Raw genomic sequence first — 20800 nt, 5'->3', positions numbered from 1 at the left:
CTTCTTTCTTTTTTTTAAGTCATATTAATCAAAGGCTTTTTTTCCTATTTTAGAGTGTTTTTAAACAAAACCTGCTCTTAGTTTTGTTCATTAGTTCAATAGTTTTCTTATTTTCAATTTTATTAAACTATGCTTTGATTTTCAGTATTTCTAAATTGGTGTTTAATTTGGAATTTTTAATTTGTTCTTTTTCTAGCTTTTTTGGTTGAATTCCCAATTCATTGTTCTAGTTTTCTCTATTTTATTTGTGTAAGCATTTAGAGTTATAAAATTTCCCCTAATACTACTTTTGCTGTATCCCGTAATTTTAATATGTTGTCTTATTATTTTCATTCTCTTTTTGATGAAATTATTGATTTTTTCAATGATTCATTGTTTGACCCTTACATTTTTAGAATTAGGTTATTTAGTTTGCAATTAATTTTTGATCTATCCATGGCCCTTTATTACTTGTAATTTTTATTCATCATGATCTAAAAAGGATGCATTTAATATTTCTGCTTTTCTACATTTGATTGTAAGGTTTTATACCCTAATACATGGCCAATTTTTTGTGTGGGTGTCTAATTACAGCTATTTCTACAAGGAATAGGCTGCATCTAGATATAAGTGCTTCCCCCTCCCTAAAGATAGGAAAACAAATGCCAGTAGGTACCATTAAGTGTATAGTACACTTGGTTCATTTGGTCTCAGAAGGATGAGAAAAATGATTTAAAGTGAAAAACTGAATCTGTCTTAATATAAGAAAAAATAGATTAGCTTTTTTTCTATAGTCAAATGAGAGATGATGAGATCCTTATCAACTTTGACTTTGAAATAGGGCTAATGGTCAAACAAATGTCAGCTACCACTGATATAAGCTGAACACAAGAAACAAAATAATGAAATTATTGGCAGAGAAGAGTAAGTAAGCTTTTCTAACTTTTTATTACTGAGAAAGGCATCTTTTTTTTTTAACTTTGGCAGTTTTGTCATTATTTTATTATGCTTAGTTTAACTCAAAGTCAATAGCCCTGATAATTCTTGAAAGGCTCTGAAATAAAGTCAAGTAAACTCCCTCCAGTCATTCACAATAGGAAAGATTACCTTTAAATGGATAAGCTCTATGTATGGGATGAGATGTAGAAGCATATACGCATACAGACTCTCATACATATATAGAGACATAAAAAGAACACCCATTCTAGTGAGAGAAGTTTCCTCCATTTTAAAATTGCTGTCAAAATTGTCTTTAGTATTTTTTTTTCAGTTGGTTGTCAAAGAAAGGGAAAAAAAAAGCACAGATGCAGCTCCTAATCTCTAAAATTCTACTAATGGTATTGGAGTTGTATTTAAGGGTATTGCTGAGAACTACTCTGCTTTTAGCATTTATATAATTTACATGTTCTTTACTTAATAGTTAGAAGATACTCTTATTCAAAATTTGACCGTCTTGGGGCATAAAACAATAAGCATTTTTGTCTGGGAATTCATATTTATGTATTTTGGTATAATTGCCGGATAGGTGTACAAAACAATTAGGCATTTGCTATTGCTGTACCCTAGAATGGCCTTATGCCTGACTGTACATGGAGGGCATTGAGCATGAGTAATTAATGATTTACTTAATTTAGCTATATTTCATGTTGAATTATTTTCCTAGACATATGCAATATGATGTAAACCATAAGGTTCTACATTTCTAAATAATCCACTATATCTTCAAGCTGTTGTTCCCTGAGGAAGATTTACAAATGCAGTTACACAGTCTGCTAAAGGCCAAATATCTTGCCAGAGGGTTTTGGGGCACAGACAATTCCCTTTGCTTGTAGTGTCTGATATTGTCCTAATGGTGCCATCTTCTCAGACTAAGAGGTGGCAGGTCATGGGATACTAAGTTTGAACATAAAATGCAGTCTTTGCAATTCAAATGAAGACCAAACCATTAACCATCTCATTACTACTTCATGGCAGAATTACAGATGTATATGAGCTTTTGAAATTGTACAATAGTCCAAAAAGGGGGTACAATTTAACCTTCACTGTCACACAGTAAAAGCATCATTATCTATAAGAATGTCCTCCCTGCAGCTAAGAAATAATTTGAATTTTATTAAAATGAAAAGGAAATTGTCTTGATGTTAGCAGAAGTGATTTTTCTTTGCTTTCTTAAACCGATTTGTTAGAAATTGAACATCTTTCTGTTTCAGTAAATGGCACATGGATTTCTAAAGGAGTTTCAATTTAGCTTATCTGAAGCTTCTTATCTTTTTGCTTATATAACTGCATACTAACATTGTTTATTTAAAACTTTCTTTTTTGATTTGAGGGATACATTTTTATGTAGGGACAAGGAGGCACATACTTGGAAATAAAGACACCACCAAAACAAGATAATATTAACATTTTAAAATTATCCATGATCATTTTTAAAAGAAATTGAGCAAACATATCAATGAAGTAACATTTGGAAGACAAACTTTTGAACTGTTATAGAGTGGTGTGAGCAAAACAAGGAGAACAATTTATATGATGGTAAAATAATATAAAGATGAAATAACTTTGAAAGACTTCACAACTCGGATCAATGCAGGATCCAATCATGATTTAAGAACAATGCTGATATATCAGGCTTCCCCTTTCTTTACTGAGAGTCAGCTGATTAGAGATGCCAAATTATGACCATTTACAGACACAGCTAATGTATTGGTTAGTTTTGCTTGAATACACATCTATTGTCTTTAAGATATGGTTTCTGCTGGTGAGGGAGGGCAGGTGGGGAAGGAATTTGTAGATATATAGTCATATGTAAGAAAAAAAAAAGGAAAGCAGAAGAGTGAAGCAGAGAGGAACAGGGAGGGGAGGGAAGGGGATGGAGGGAAGGGAAAGGAACCCATAAGAGGGCAGAGGGAAATTCAAAGGTCACATGTTCTTACTATTATGTTATAGTTAATACATAAGAAAGAACATATGCAACAGAAGTTCACACTTTCATAAATAATTATCTTTTCTATTATTTGAAAGCTGAAATGGGCAGAAGCCACAAAATAGCAGAGGGAAGCAGGGATCCAGCCCAGGACAGCCTGGATGGTTGCTGGATGAGGTCTATCGTGCATGGAGTGGAAGGGAGCAGAGCCCAGCGTGGGTGGCGGCAGGACCAATCAATCCAGGACCCAGGCAGAACAGGCCCTAGTGCCCTGAATCAGTGAGCTGTGGCAGTTACCAGACCTCTCAACCCATAAACACCAAAGACAACAGAGAATGTTAGTGGGAAAAGCTGCAGGAGGACAGAGTGAAAAGAGTTCGTGATTCAGACACAGCCCTGGGGGCAATGGGGGTGGTACAGCTACAGAACTACAGCTGCAGTTGCTTCCGGCCCCAGGCCCACCTGGTGGGAGGAATTAAGTGGCAGATCAGAGCAGGAGTGCAGAGCCTGCTTAAGATTTGCATCAGGTCCAGGTTGACGGTTCTTGGGGAAGGAGGAGTGCTGATGTGGCAGAACTGGCTGTATAGAAAGAGCTCTGAAATCAATGGGGCATCCCCTCTAGCTTGGAACAAAGTACTCTTTACTCTACAAGCAGTCATACCCTGCTGAAAAGCTCACAGGTCAAGTAGGTTGGCTGGGAACGTGGCCAGGCAGTGAAAATGGACTCAGATTCAGTCTCAGACTTTGGAGTCTTTCTTTGGTGACAAAGAAGACCAAAACAAACAGCCAGAAGTCAACAAAGTCAAAGAGCCTACAGCAAAAGCCTCCAAGAAAAACATGAACTGGTCTCAGGTCATGGAAGAGCTCAAAAAGGATTTGGAAAAGCAAGTTAGAGAAGCAGAGGAAAAACTGGGATGAGAAATGAGAATGATGTGAGAAAACAATGAAAAACAAGTCAATGACTTGCTAAAGGAGACCCAAAAAATACTGAAAAAATACTGAAGAAAACAACACCTTAAAAAATAGACTGACTCAAACGGCAAAAGTGCTCCAAAAAGCCAATGAGGAGAAGAATGCCTTGAAAGGCAGAACTACCCAAATAGAAAAGGAGGTCCAAAAGACCACTGAAGAAATTAGATTGGAGCAAGTGGAAACTAGTGACTTTATAAGAAATCAAGATATTATAAAACAGAACCAAAGGAATAAAAAAAATGGAAGACAATGTGAAATATCTCATTGGAAAAACCACTGACCTGGAAAATAGATCCAGGAGAGAGAATTGAAAAATTATTGGACTATCTGAAAGCTATGATGAAAAAAGAGCCTAGATATCATCTTTCAAGAAATTATAAAGGAGAACTGCCCTGATATTCTAGAGCCAGAGGGTAAAATAGCAATTGAAAGAATCTACAGATTGCCTCCTAAATAGATCCCCAAAAGAAAACCCCTAGGAATACTGTCGCCAAATTCCGGAGCTCCCAGGTCAAGGAGAAAATACTGCAAGCACCCAGAAAGAAACAATTTGAGCATTGTGGAAAAACAATCAGGATAATACAGGATCTACCAGCTTCTACATTAAGGGGCCAAAGGGCTTGGAATATGATTTTCTGGAGGTCTATGGAGCTAGGATTAAAACCAAGAATCACCTACCCAGCAAAACTGAGTATCATGCTCCAAGGAAAAATATGGATTTTTAACAAAATAGAGGACTTTCCAGCTTTCTCAGTGAAAACACCAGAGCTGAATAGAAAATTTGACTTTCAAACACAAGAATCAAGAGAAGCATGAGAAGACAAACGTAAAAGAGAAATCATAAGGGACCTACTAAAGTTGAACTGTTTTGTTTACATTCCTACATAGAAAGATGATGTGTATGATTCATGAGACCCCAGTATCATAGTAGCTGAAAGGAATATGCATATGTATATGTGTATGCATATATATATATATATACATACATATGTGTGTGTGTGTGTGTGTGTGTGTGTGTGTGTGTATATATATATATATATATACATATATATATATATATATATATATATATATGTATATAGACAGAGGGCATAGGGTAAGTTGAATATGAAGGGATGATACCTAAAAAAAATCAAATTAAGGGATAAGAGAGGAATATATTGAGAGAGGGAGAAAGGGAGAGACAGAATGGGGTAAATTATCTTGCATAAAAGTGGCAAGAAAAAGCAGTTCTCTAGGAAGGGAAGAGGGGGCAGGCGAGGAAGAATGAGTAAATCTTGCTCTCAGTGGATTTGACCTGAGGAGAGAATACCATACACACTCAAATGTGTATGTTACCCCATAGGAAAGAAGGAAGAAAAAGATAAAAAGGGGGGGGGGCTGAAGGGAGGGCAGACAGGGGGAGGAGGTAATCAAAAACAAACACTTTCAAAAAGGGACAGTGTCAAGGGAGAAAATTCAATAAGGGGGGATAGGTTAGGAAGGAGCAAAACATAGTTAATCTTTCACAACACGAGTATTGTGTAAGGGTTTTACATAATGATACGCATGTGGCCTATGTTGTATTGCTTGCCTTCTTAGGGAGGGTGGGCAGGGAGGGAAGAGGGGAGAGAATTTGGAACTCAAAGTTTTAAAAACAGATGTTCAAAAACAAACAAAAAAAAGTTTTCCATGCAACTAGGAAATAAGATATACAGGCAATAGGGCACAGAAATTTATCTTGCCCTACAAGAGAAGAAGGGAAAGGGGGACGGGAGGGGAGTGGGGTGACAGAAGGGAGGGCTGACCGGGGAATGGGGCAACCAGAATATATGCCATCTTGGAGTGGGTAGAAATTGGGAGAAAATTCATAATTCAAACTCTTGTGAAAATCAGTGCTGAAAACTAAATATATTAAATAAATTAAATAAAATTTAAAAAAAAAAAACAAAAAAATTACAAAATAAAAAAAAAAGAAATAAACCATCTCCAAACCATTTCATAAGACATATTCTCTTACTTTGGACTTCATACTCAAGATGTCTGTCCAAGGAATCCCCATGCTATAGCATATACTCTGCTTTTGAACAACATTATCTTACAATGTTGCTAATTCATTAATTCAGTAAATATTCATTGAGGCAGGGGCAGCATTTATTAAGTGCCTACTATGAGCCAAGCATTATGCTAAGTGCCTTACAAATATTACCTCACTTGATCCTCACAAAAACCTTGGGAGGTAGGTGCTATTGTTGTCTTCATTTTATAGTTAAGCAAACTGAGGCAGGTAGATGTTTGTGATTTGTCCAGGGTCATGGAGCTAGAAAGTGTCCTAGGTCAATCTCATTTATAGCTCTATGTGAAGTGCTATTAGGTGTATTATATATGAAGGTATATAATATATAACTGTTTTCTAAAAGAGCTTATAATATGTTGGGGAACATCTCTAGGTAATAGTGGTGGAACAATTAAATACAATAATACAAACAAATTGTATAAGGTAGATCCAGTGCGGAATGTGTGGGTAGCTATAGCCTATGAGTCAGGGAATGGACCATTAGATCACAATGGAATGGAATAGTGAAGGAAAGACTGATACAGTGGAATGTGCCATGGTCTTGCAGTCTGAAGACTTGACTTCTCATTTCACTCTTCATTATTTCATTTTTCTTTTTCTTTTTTCTATTCTACTATGTTATGGAAATGCTTATTTTATTTCTTAAGTTCAGAGTAACATAAAATTTAAAAAAAAAGACTTGACTTCAAGTCAAATCCTAGCATTTACAGGCTGTGTGATTGAAGGAAGGTCATTTAACCCCTCTGAGAGTCAGTTTCCTTGTCTGTAAAATGGGAAGAATTATACTTGCATTTCCTATCTCAGAGGATAATTAGGAATAAAGTGATTTGTAAATCTGCACATACCATATGAATGGAAGCTGTCATTATTGTTGTAGAAGAAATGAAAGGGAGTTGGCTTAGAAGGATGGAAAGGATTTGAATGAAATACAAATCCAGACCTGGGAAGCAGAGTGAAGATTTAGGTCTGGGGAGTCAAATGATATTTTTGAGGCACAGGATAAGACTAGTCTAGCTAGAGTAAATGATACATGTAAGGGAGTAATTGGAGGAAAGTTTAGAAAGGTATTGCTTTGATATTTCCATGTACCTGTGAACTTCTCAATACGGGTACATCCAAAGATAAAGGTTGTAACTTATCCCTGTCTGTCCATCCCATTCTGTCTTCTTTCATGTAAATCCTTCACAGGGGATCCAACTAATCTGCTAAACATCTTCCCCTCTATCTTTTGAGGCTGCTCAAATATCAGTGGGGATCCAGGCTGTCCCTCATAATCCTCGCTTTTGCTATATATGACTGGCACCTCTTTTTTCCCAGTTAGCCATCTTGGCAGTATGTTGCAGCCTACTCACGACCACCATGCACCTGTTCATTGTCCTTTGGGTGACCTGGAACATTAATGCAGACTGCGATATTCAATGGTTCATAATCATAAAATATCGCCAGAAGAATATTGATGTTAAAAAGATGAGGCTTTTTTTCAGAGAAAAATCTGGACTCATTAAAAACACTATGGAATTTCCCAAAGGCAATACAACATGGATTTAACTTATGGACCATGTGTGCCACTGAAGTGTTCTATTTTCTTTATGAACATCCATACCCAGATCTTTACTTTTTCCTATCCTCCTGATATGATCTGTTAACTTTCATGTTGTTATAAAATGCATATATGTATAGATATAGTTATTTTATATCCATAGATACATGTATGTAAGGTTGTTGTGAGGACGAAATGAGGTAATATTTATAAAAGCACTTAGCACAATGTCTGACACATAGTAGATGTTTAATAATTGCTTATTAAGAAAATGTATGTATATGTATATGAAGGTTTGTACTATGTGTATATGAGCTTGGCATAACAATCCTTTGTGCTTACCCTCCCTATGATCTCAGATCTCAGCCACAGAATTGTTTCACGCCAGCATCAGGTGGTCTCTGAGCTTGGACAAGCACCTACAATACCCACGTTCTGGTCATGAAGCCCTGCTATGAACCAAACTTGTGTCATTCTTGCTGTTACTTTTCTTTGTCAAGGGTACAGCTCATGCATAGCCATTGGTGTAAGTATTGAGATTTGTCCACACTAAAGCAGGTCTCCTACTGGGGGAGGAGGGGAGGAGGGGTCTGGCACACGTGTCTAGTTTCCCTCCTCCAACAGAGTAAAGAAAGTTTTTTAGTTTATAACTACTATCAGCTATTTGGTTTTATTTTATTTTATTGTTAGACTTGACTGTGGTTTTGAGTAACCTGTGTGAGCTCTCTGTTGTTGCTGCTTTTTTGAGTTAAAAGAAGTTGCAGAGCTGCTGCGGCTCTTGGCCGTTTGGTCGGGGTTAAGGATAGTTTAACACTTTAAGGGCATGTCAGATTAGAAGGGATTAATAATCTAGCAAAGAAAGAGGCAATATGGCAAAGGACAAGAGTACAGATAAAATTTAAGGTCCAAGGGAATGCAAAGAAGCATTAGAAAGTTGTGAACTACATCCACGTAGGGAGTATGGAATATCCAAACAGTAAAACCAGAGAGTCTCGAAATATGTGAATATTGGAGTTACTGTCTCCATTGGCCGAGGGAGCTACTATACTAGGTGTCCCCCACAATAACAAAAAATAAAGATCTTCATATGCAGTTAAAGGAACTATATTCCTGAGAAGGAAATAAAATAAAAATAAAACTCAATTATATGAGAAAAACAATCATTTCTAATCATAAAAAAGAAAGCTGAAATGTTCATATGCATGAATGATTGTTAAATTCACAATAAATATAAATATTTACAAATGAAGAGAAATTGTTGAGTGGGGGATCAGCCTTTGGAGTAAATATGACTGATAAAAGCATGCTGTCCAAGATATAAAAGGAATTGGCAATCATATATAATAGCAAAAACCATCACCAAATATCTAAATTGTCAAAACTATTAATGATTTTCAGAAGAAATATTACAAATTTTAATGTTTCTGTTTGTGTGTGTGTATGTGTAGTATGTACATAGTCGTCTCTCTCATTAGAATGTAAAATCCCCTGAAGAGTGTTTGGCTTGCTTCGTATCCCCGGTGTGTAGCATGATACCTGACCTACAGCAAGCTCATAATAAATACATTGTTGTTGGTTATTGTTATTGATAAAAAATATGAAAATTGCAATGAACAATAAAAGAAATGAAAGCTTTGAGGTTTAATTTCACAATCATTACCTTGGTAAAAAATGACAAAAGGCACAACAAGTCAGTATTCGATTGAATTTTGGAGCTGGGCATGGTAGCATACAGCTGTTAATTCCAGTTAAATTGAGCATCAATAGGATGAGTTCCTGGAAGTGGGAGACTACCAGACTGCCTAAGAAAGGGCAAATTGGTCAGGTTGAACCCAGAACAAGCCAAATCACCTGGGCTGATCAGTAGTGGGATTGAATCTGCAAGTATCTTATGTACTTCCACCTTGAGCAAAATTGGGAGAACGAGAGAACGAGAATGAAGAGGAGGACAAAGCCAGGTTAAAATATTACTGACATAATCATTCTAGCAAACAATCTCAAAATATGTCAGAAAAGTCATTAATCTCCTTTTGATTCAGTGAGTATACTACTGGTTACAAAGCCAAGGAGGTTTTGTGTGTGTCTGTATGTGTGTCTATGTGTGTACACATACACAAATCTATATAGATGTTATATATACTATGTATATGTATTTCTATATGCACTAAAATACCCATCAAGATTTTTTTTTCATAGTGACAAAGAAATAGGATAGGTACCCACAGATTGTCAAATTTATAAAACAATTTTGGCAAATGAATTTATTCAGTCAGTCATTTTCAAACACGCCTGACTCTGTGACCCCATAGGGAATTTTCTTGGCAAAGATCCTATACTGTCTTGACATTTCCTTCTCCAACTAATGTTACATATGAGGAAACTGAGACAAATAGGGTTAAGAGACTTCCCCAAGGTCACACAGTTACTATGTGTCTGAGGCCAGAATTGAACTTAAGAAGATGAGTCTACCTGACTCCAGGCCTTTCATTCTATCCACCATGCCACCTAGCTGCCAACTTGTCTATAACTTATTGTCTCATTGAGTTAAGCTGGGAAATGAAGAGTCTAAGTTACTTGCTAATGGTTATGTATATGCATACACACACACACACACACACACACACACACACACACACACACTTGGTAATTGTGTTGCATGATTTTGCTAAACTGCCCCCCCCAACATACACTTTATGAAATGATTAAGGAGTAGTATCTCAAGAAAATCTGCCACATAAAAACATAAAGCATCAATAATATTTCATTTTAAAAAGAAAAAAAAGGCACCAGGGCAATCTGCAGACCCCAATGAGGTATGAGAAATTAATTAAATATTTTAAATTGAAAAATTTTTAATTTAATTCTATTATACCAGCCATTTTAAATATTTTGTATCCAGCTCCTGCTGTTCATTTTGTTTTACCTTCCATTTCAACATTGGATTATCTTTTTGATTTCTTCCTAGGGTCTTTAATAGAATTTGGGATGAAGAATACTGTGGTCACCCTTGAGAAACCACAATTTCATTGTCCTATCAATCAGCTGACATATCAGAATTTGTTAATATCAGGAAAAAGAGGGAAATTGGTGAAGCATGGTGAAGAACATGTGTATAAAGAGCAATGGTGAAAGAAACAGTATTTCTATAAAATATCCTACGGACCATTAGGACAGAAAAAGGAAATAAATAAGGAGTTGAGGAAACAGCTCATTGTGAGAGGATAAGATTGACATAACATTTTCCCTTCCTCTATATTGTGGTGCCTCTTCTGATTTCCAAGCTCTGACAAAAATCTCTGCCAATTGTTCTACTATTCCATCTACCCATTACTTTTGAACTGCATGTGGGTCAGGTGACTGAAATTCATCAAGGTATCTAGACACTCTCTTACTTATCTCGGGTATTAGCCATATTTTCCTCATTCATTTGAGGCACTAAGTCATTATTCATTATTAAGAATACAGAACCGACATCACAATTAAATAGGTCTTACTTCTCACTGTTGTTAATTTTTATTACACTATTCATCCTAATCAGAATCTTTAACCTTTCTTCATCCTCCTTTTTTTTTCTTCCAGTATAACAGTAAAGCAAATACAATGGTGTTCTCTTTAGATTCCCTCACCAGCCCCAGCTCACTCTGAATTTTAGCAGTACTGTCACAATTTTACCAAGTTCATATTTCCTTGACCTACTGAAACTTGAACTCCAAACTAAATTTCACACTGAGGAATGAAATATTTTTTACTCTCATTTTTTCCTTTCTTTTTAGGAGATCTAGTTAGACTTTTTTCAGTGTATAAGTGTGGGAACAGAGAAAGAATGCTAAACATAGAAACTTGAAGACCTGGGTTCAAATGCCATCTCTGATACTTAGATATGTGACCATGGACCTCATTTCTCTAAGAAAAATCGTATCTATTGTATCTCCCTACTTTGAATATATGCTTATATAAACACATATATGTATATATTATTCATATATGTAAATACACATACATATAATAAAGATCTAAATGTAAAATATACATATGTTTATATACAACTATATGCATGTGTACAAATATGTACACACATATATAATAAATACATATATTATTTTTTCAGGCTTTAAAGAACTAGATACATTTATTTTCATTCTCTAGTGTGTGTAATGTATTCCACATGAATACATGTTTTATATCACCAATAAAAGATTCTTGCTTAATAATTTATAGTTTTTAATTAACCTACAGTAAATAGGTTCCTGTAAATAAGATAACATTTTTTACAAGCAAAAGCTTGATTGACAGATATTTGACATCTGACTGCTTTAGCACTTATATTTTAGACAGTTCATTTCCTGTATTAAAGATCTTGATTTATTTCTAATCTAATCTGTCTATCAAAATCTACTCCATGGAGCTAAGTTTCTACACACTTTACAAGCAAAAATGAGTTTTTATAGCCTCTGCCTCATACAAATGATATTACCTGGACTAGTCACAATTTCTTTCAACCTCAGTTTCTTACCTACGAAATGGGGGCAATAATAGTGTATACCTCACAAGGTTATCGTGAGGATGAAACAAGTTAATGTAAGTGAGTACTCTGCAAACCTAAACGTGATATATCAACGATAGCTATGACATAATTGTATTAGATCACATATTTGTATTCAAAATATCTTGGACACATTATGCTATTCTATCCTCATAAAAACCCTGTGAGAGAGTGTTATTTTGTCAGTTTCATAGTAGAGGAAATTAAGCCTCAGAGAAGTTAAGGAAGAACAAAGAAATAATAGACATCTACAGAAAACAACCAGATTACAGCTTGAGCCAGGTTAGTCATGAAGGAGTGGGGTTGAGAATTAAATAGAATATCAAAATATTGCTCAGAAAACATGGAAAAAGTGAGGGTGTCTATGGAAATTATTTACTGGAGAAGCAAGACTATGTAAGATAGATAAATCAATTATATCACAAAATAATAAATACTGACCAGATTGTTTTACTCATGTAAAAAAATTTGAAGTCTATTCTGCATACATCCTAGATGGAGAAAAAGATATAGATTAGGTGGGAGAAAATAGAAATCCCTTTACTCTAGAAGAGCAAAATTACTTACCATATTTCTTTCTCTCTCTCTCTCTCTCTCTCTCTCTCTCTCTCTCTCTCTCTCTCTCTCTCTCTCTCTCTCTCTCTCTCCCTCCCTCCCTCCCTCTCTCCCTCTCTCTTTTCCTCTTTCTTATTTTCTCCATAATATATAAATGCATATATATGATATACTGTGAGTTTCTTAATATTATCATGCCACAGAAAGCTACTCACAATACAGAAATACACTCACTATTAATTCAATGGTTCTAGACCTCCTTTTAAGTGTGCCCCCCAGTGATTACAGATAGCAACTATAGCTTTCTCTAGTACAATAATGCAGACCAATCTTAAAATATATATATATATATGTATATATACATACATATATATACATATATTATATATATATATATATATATATATATATTCAACGGAAGCAATTGTGGGCTAGAGTAAATGAAAGCAGAATGAGAGACAAATATATTGGAGCCATCTCAATTCTGTCACCCATAGTTTTTACTCCCCTGACAATGTGATACATGTCTTTCTGTGCCTCTGGGTTTGCAAATCAGAGCCCATAACTTATGCTTCCCCAGCAGTGACCGTATCTCATCAGAAACATTAGTATTTTCTCTTCAACCCTACTTGCAATTACTTCCCTTGTAGCAATATCTGTTCTGTATTGCTTCCATGTATCACTGTCTTTGTAGCATTTCTCATAGAATCACAGCATTTGAGAAATGGAATGGATGGGAGGGAAAACTCTTTCCAACTTGTTGTTGTGGAGTCCCTGGGTAAATTCTACATGGCATCTTTTTATTTCCAGATTAATTACCATGTCAATCTTTAATAAATGACAGCTTTGTCTGTACAAAGTGTTTAGGTAAATACAGGCTAATATTCAATACTTTGCACATAAAAGATGAAAGATAAGAATTTGTTGAATTGAACATAGGTATACATGTGGTTTATTTTACATTTTTATGATGAGGTCAGAAACATGGTTTCACTTATGAAGAAAAACTCTGTTGTGAAAACTCTCTCCACTGATGTTGGTAGGCAACTGGGTTGTTGCTTATTGTCTTATTGGGTTACCTGGGAAATTGAGGGTTACATGACTTGTTAATCATTACCTGCTTACATGTATCAGAGATAAAGTTTGAACCTTTCTCTTTCTGCCTCTGTGTGCACCCATCTTTTCACTATGCAATGCACCTGCCCAACCATATGTCCCAGCCCAAGCCCACTTAGTGGTCCTTGCTTAGGCCCTGATGACTCAGAATGAATGTAAATAATAATTCTTTCTGTTTTGGCCAGAAACCCTAAGGGTCTTTCCCTCCCTGACTGGTGTTTTTATTAGGTAAAAGAGTCCATTCCTTGGCACTTTTCTTACCTAGCCTTAATCAGTGAATGGACATTGCCTCAGCCAAAGTGAGTACTCAGAAAGACCTTAGCTTTAAAGGGCCAAGGTCTCCCACTGCATCCAGGGCCAACTCCAATGTCCAGATTTATATCTTGCCACTGGACCTAGCATTGGGGCAGAAAGTGAGGCTGGTGATTTTGCACAGCCCTCCCTCACTTAAATCCAATTCACTTTCAAGTCATGGCACCACCTTTCTGACATCATGTTCCTCTTTGAGAAGGAAGGACAAAAAACAAATATATGCATTTTTTGCAAAATATTTGTAAAGTATTATTTTTAAAAGCAGATAATATATTGAATGTGACGACATGAATGAATAATGAGGGAACATGGGTGATGTGCTTTGTTGTAAGATATGTGCAGCTGCTGGTTCTATGGTTTTATTTAAGGAAGAGCCATTCAATATGGAGACTATTTTTATTTTTTTCACTAAATAAGAATTTAAAGTAAGATATAAAAAGATGGAATTTCTGCCAGCAATTATCTAATAAATTTCCATTACTGAAGATGGAGAAACCAACATATTTTGACTTATAAACCTCAGTTCCCTATGTGTTACATGAGGAGTAGAATAATAATAGAGAATTTGAAGATAATCTGTAGAAAGTAAAACTCATTTTTGTGACATCAAATCTGGTCTCGGAAACTTAGCAATGTGACCCTGGGCAAGTCACTTAACCCTGTTTCCCTTAGTGTCTTCATCTGGAAAATGAGCTCTAGAAGGAAACAGAAAACTATTTCACTGTCTTTGCCAAGAAAACCACAAATGGGGTCGCAAAGCATCAGGCACTACTGAAATGACTGAACGAGGGTGGTACAATAATGGAATTCTTAGGGAAGATCATCCTAATCAGTGCTAATTTCAAATACCCAAGAGCTTAGACCAATGATCAGTGAAGACCCACTTGCTCCAGAAATGTTTCCTTTATAGAAACAGGAACATTTCTATTCAGTAAGCCCCATTTCCTTGCTTATAAGCACTTGCTTTGGAGAGTTGTTTTGGTTGTTGAGTTGTTATCTAAAAGGAATGTTCTCTTATCAGCATTTCTTACTTCACACAATAACCTCCTTATCTGACCATCTTTCTGCTGTTTTGTCCATGAACATTTATTTTTTGTCTAGGGAGCAGATTGAAAGGTGTGTATTCCACTGATTACAGAATAAATAACACGAATATCTCCACTGTCTCAGGACAAATGTTCCAATCTACAAAAAGCATTTCTTTAGTGCTACTATATGCAAGGCCTAAGTGCTGGTGACATATTAATGCAGAATTCTGACAACTGAAAAGCATAGTAATTAGTTCAATTCTGATTCTAATAACCAGAAACTCAAGGGAATTGAAATGTGACTCTGTTGCTTTATGCCTTTAATAAATGACTCTTACCATACTCAACAAGCCTACCATGTAAAGATAAAAATTAAAAAGCTCTTGGTCTCAAGAAATTTGTATTTTATAAGGATATCAGTGAAAAATATACATTGTTGTGGATACCAGCTAAAGTAAAGAAGCAGAGAGCCTAATATTTTGAAAGACAGCACTTAGAAGGATGTACATTAGTTGCCCTGTGTGGGAAACTAAGGGCAAGGTGAGGAAGCAAAATATTTTAGAGGTATGAATATAGTCTGGATGAAAAAAAAAAGTATGGAGGATGAAGATGGGAGGTTGACTTCAGGGAACAAGGAGTGGTCTAGTTTGTCTAGAAGAATGTAAAGGAGAACAATATGAAATAAATCTAAGAAGCTGAGTAGAAGCCAGATTTCGGAGGGATTTGAAAGCAAGGCTAAGGAGATTTTATTTTTTCAGAGAACAAAAGGATGCCATTGAATAGTTTTATACAAGGGACTGACATGGTGGCATGGAACTTTGAGAGAGACATGGATTTAGTAGCTGTGTGGATTAGAGAGGCTAGATATCAGAAACAGGGAAGACTGAAATTGTGAACCTGGTGGCAAAGGAATTCTTGTGCCTCCAAAGAAGAAAAGGTATATATACATATATGTGTGTGTGTGTATACAGAGAGAGATTTGACTTTTTAAAAACTTTTAAAGCAACATGAAATTTCCATTTTCTTTTTTTTATTATTCAATAAGTTTTTAGAAATATTATCTATAACAATGATACAGGGGAAAATGAAAGAATAAAAATGGACAATGAATAAACAAAACTATCCCTCTTTGGTTTTTTTTGAGATATTTTTATTTTTAGTTTACAACACCCAGTTCTACATAATTTTGAATTCCAGATTTTCTTCCCCCCCTCCCCCCCCTCCCCAAGACGGCATGCAATCCAATATATCTTCTACATATAACTTCATATTGAACCTATTTACACAATAGTCAGGTTGTAAAGAAGAATTGTCACCAACAGAATGAATCATGAGAAAGAAGAAACAGAACCAAAAAGAAAAAGAAAACAAAACAAAAACAAAAGAGATAAAAAACAAAGGGAAGAAAAAAAGGCAAGCATAAAGTGTGCCTCAATCTGCATTCAGAGTCCATAATTCTTTCTCTGGATGTAGATAGCATTCTCCATCATGAGTCCTTTGAAGTTGTCTTTGTATCTTGTATTGCTCAGAAGATCAAAGTCTATCAGGGTTAGTCATCACAGAATCCATATGCCTGTCATGTATAATGTTCTCCTGGTTCTGCTCCACTTGCTCAGCATTATATCGTGTAGGTTTTTCCAGGTTATTATGAAGTCCGTATCATCCCCATTTCATATAGCACAATAGTATTCCATTACATTCATATACCCCAACTTGTTCAGCCATTCCCCAATTGATGAGCACCCCCTTGATTTCCAATTCTTTGCTACTACAAAAAGAACCACAATCTGTTTGTATATATGGGTCCTTTTCCCCCTTTGGGATCATCTTTGGGATACAACCCTAGAAGTGGTATGGCGGGGTCAAAGGGTATGAACATTTCTATAGCCCTTTCTACTATCATTTATGGATAGCGAACAAAAGACCAGGACAGGAAGATTTGGGTTCTCACTGTGTGTGTTATTGGTCAGTTGTGTCCAACTCTCTGTGGCCCCATTTGCATTTTTCTTGGCATAGATACTGGAATGATTGGTGATTCCCTTCTCCAGCTCATTTTACAGATTGGGAATTGAAGGATGATGGGTGAAGTAACTTGCCCAGAATTACACAGCTAGTAATTATCTAAGGACAGATTTGAAGTCAGGAAGATGAATCTGAAGAAGATATCCCAATGCTCTATCCACTGTGCCACATAGCTGCCCTCCACTCACTGTATTAAATAATGGAAAGCTTCTTAACTTTGGTTTGTTCATCTACAAAAGTTGGGCTAGAATCATTGATTTTCTTTTAGGAGGTGTGAAGTATCACAGGATATATTATTCTTTGCCATGAACAATTGGGTTACATTACAAGAGAATCAGAAGTGTTGTATATGTGACTAGAAATGCATATTTCCTACAATTCAAAGCATCCCTCATTAAAATTTGGGCATACTCTTGTGCCACCTCACCCTCAGTGAGTCCATTGAGTGCGATAATCTCTGCTGTACTTCCTCTCTTAATGTTTTACTCTATATATCATTCACTCTTTAGTTGCTGAAGAAGTGAAATCCCACAATCTCTTAATAAATGCTTAAGTATCATTCTCCAATGAGGCATGATGATGCTGGAGGCCACTTAACAAAATTTCCCATTATCCTACACCATGGACCCTCTGCTTCAATTTTTCTGACATCCTTCTAATCCTTATCATGAATTTAGCTCAATCTTGCCTCTATATCTTTATTCATACTATTCTCCCTCCCTGAAATAGGTTAACTTTTCTGCATCTCCTATCCAATATTTCTCAGTCCTCAAGATTCATCTCAATTCTTCCCATGCTCAAGGCTTCTTGAATTACTTCTTCTTCTGAAATCATATAGTATTTATAATTAAAATCATTTTTCATATTCTTGTTTGCCCTGTATTTTGTATGTTTTTTCATCTCTTTAAATAGATTTTTTCCCTTCTTTATTTTCGTATCATTATATAGTGAACAAAGTACTGGATTTTGTTTTAAAGAACCAGGGTTCAAATCCTTGTGAAGTCACTTACTAAAAATAATGTCACTATATCACATGTGCATTATCAGTGTTATTATTCATGATGGTAATAATTGACAAAAACAAGTACTATAGGATCTTATATTCTCTGTGGCAATTGGTCACTAACATGTCTTTAGATATTGTTCTTGCTCATTCATTCATGTCTGACTCTTCACGACCCCATGAACCACAGCATATCAGGCCCTTCTGTCAGCCACTATCTCCTCAAGTCTATCCAAGTTCATGTTCACTGTGTCCTTAATTCTATCTATCCATCTCACTTTGCACTTTCCCTTTCTCTTTTTGCTTCAAACTTTCCCAATGAGTTGTGTTTTCTTCTTATGTGGCCAGAGTATTTAAGCTTCAGCTTCCTTATTTGACCTTCTATTGAATAGTATGAATTAATTTAAGTACTGACTGATTTTATCTCCTTACTGTCCAAGGGACTCTCAAATCTTCTCCAGCACCACAATTCAAAAGCATTGATTCTGCAACACTCAGGTTTCATTACAGTCCAACTCATATAGCCCTACATTACTACTAGAAAAAATAGCCTGGATTATACAGATATTTTTCTGCAAGGCAGTGTCTCTGCTGTTTAGTATGTTGTTCAGATTTGCCATTGCTTTCATTCTAAGGAGTAAACATCTCCTAATTTTATACCTTTTCACCATCTGATCTTTGAACCCAAAAATATAAAATCTGTAGATATAGGATCTGATAAAAATATTGTTTGTGAAAGCCTACATGTTCTGGAACACTTTGAGGAAGATTGTTTCAGTGCATATGTAGATTATTCTTGTATCTATTGTCATATTTATAAAATATGCATTATATATTGAAGGGAAAAGAAGGGGAAGAGATTGAGAAGAAAGAGAGAGAGAGAGAGAGAGAGTGAGTGAGTTGAGATATAGGTTAGTAGTAATTAATATTATCTTAGTTTTTTTGGTTAGCAAAAATTTCCATACTTTTAGTATAGATACCTTGAGGATAAATCCTTCTACATCTTTAAAATTTATTTTTTCCATCATAGACCTCCTCTATTCATACCTGCCAAAGTCTAATTGCTCTCCTCATGTTCAACTCCATTTCTATAACTATAATAATTGAATCCAGGTGTAATGACTCAAATGTCTGCAATAGCGTAAAGAATTTATTAAAAACAAATCGTTGGTGCTCTCAGCTCGTGAAGGTGAAGGTGCAACTTCTTTCAGTCATCCTGAATCCGGGTTCATCCGACACCGGCAGCCACCCCGCAGCGTTCAGGCCAAGCCGCCACATTCGTCGCCGCCATGCCGCCCAAGTTTGACCCTAATGAAATTGAAGTCATGTTTTTAAGGTGCACAGGTGGTGAAGTTGGAGCCACATCATCTCTGGCCCCCAAAATTGTCCCTTGGGTTTGCCTCCCAAAAATGTTGGTGATGACATTGCCGAAGCAACTGGTGACTGGAAAGGGCTAAGAATCACAGTGAAACTTACCATTCAGAACAGACAGGCCCAGATTGAGTTGTGCCTTCTGCCTCAGCCTTGATCATCAAAGCCCTAAAGAAACCTCCTCAGGACAGAAAGAAGCAGAAAAATATTAAACACAATGGAAACATCAGTTTTGATGAGATTATCAACATTGTTTGACAGATGAGGCACCGATCTTTGGCAAGAGATCTCCCTGGAACCATTAAACAGATACTTGGAACAGCCCAGTCTGTGGGCTGCAACATTGATGGCAAACACCCTCATTATGTCATTGATGACATCAATAGTGGTGCTGTTGAATGCCCAGCAAGTTAAAAGGTACAAAGGAGACTATTGCAATAAATTTAACATTTGACAACAACAAAAAAAATCTTTGATGATTTTTTTTGTCTGTTTTCCATCTATTTGTTGCTCTTCCAGCTTCATCCTTAAATACCCTTAGGTATTTAAATGAAGGCTTAGCTTCTTCTCATCAGGTTTTCTTTAATTTTTTTTCCTCCCAATGTTTCTTGTTATTAAGGATGATGATTATGATGATGGTAATTATTTTCATCCTTTTCCTTGAAGAAAAGTAATACCAGAAAAAATAGTGGTAAAATTGGGGGGTTTTGGCCCCTGTGTTTACAAGTAGCATTGAAGTTTCTAGTTTGGGTTAGTGCTACAGAGATGGTAGCAGTTCCAAAGAGACAGGTTTAGGCCTGATAGCAGTAAGGCTGGGGGCAGTGGTCTAACTAAGAGTTATCCCAAAGTAGAATGGGAAAACTTAGAAGCTAGTGCAGTTCCCTTAGGAAAGGTCTGTCAAACAGATTGCCACTTACTTGTAAATATCATAGAAGGGATTCTTATTGGAATAGCCCTACAACTCTGAGATTCTGTTTTTTTTTTTTTCAGAAAAGAGTTAAATGTTGAGGAGAGCAAAAAGAGGTATATTGAATGAAAGAGGAAACATGTTTGCTTTCAGAGTAGGAAATTTACTAGCAAATGAATTCTTGCCAAATTCCCTTATCTATGTTAGCAAAAGGGGGGAGAAGTGGAGAGAGAGAGAATTCAATTAGATTTACCTATTTATCTGTGGCAATATCTGATTTTGGATTTCCATGGTTCTTATACGAAGTTCTGCCTTGAATACTTAATATTCATCAGAGTTACTCCACTATCTCAACTTTAAGCAGAAAATGGAAAATATAGACACACTATGTCTGTGATGTAGTTTAGGGAAAAGATGTTTCTTTGGAAGAGGGAAAGCTTTATATTGCTTTGATATTAAGGAATATATCT

The 20800-nt window shown here is 35.9% G+C and overlaps 1 pseudogene; it reads left to right on the top strand.

Moving 5' to 3' along the window:
• Positions 1 to 19341: 19341 nt before the first annotated feature.
• LOC118849066 lies at positions 19342 to 19837 on the top strand (annotated as a pseudogene).
• The last annotated feature ends 963 nt before the right edge of the window (positions 19838 to 20800 follow it).

Source organism: Trichosurus vulpecula, chromosome 4 (genome assembly GCF_011100635.1).
Source record: "Trichosurus vulpecula isolate mTriVul1 chromosome 4, mTriVul1.pri, whole genome shotgun sequence".
Taxonomy (NCBI): domain Eukaryota; kingdom Metazoa; phylum Chordata; class Mammalia; order Diprotodontia; family Phalangeridae; genus Trichosurus; species Trichosurus vulpecula.
The sequence above is the reverse complement of the archived record's forward strand: the minus strand, read 5'-3'. Positions and strand labels throughout refer to the sequence as shown.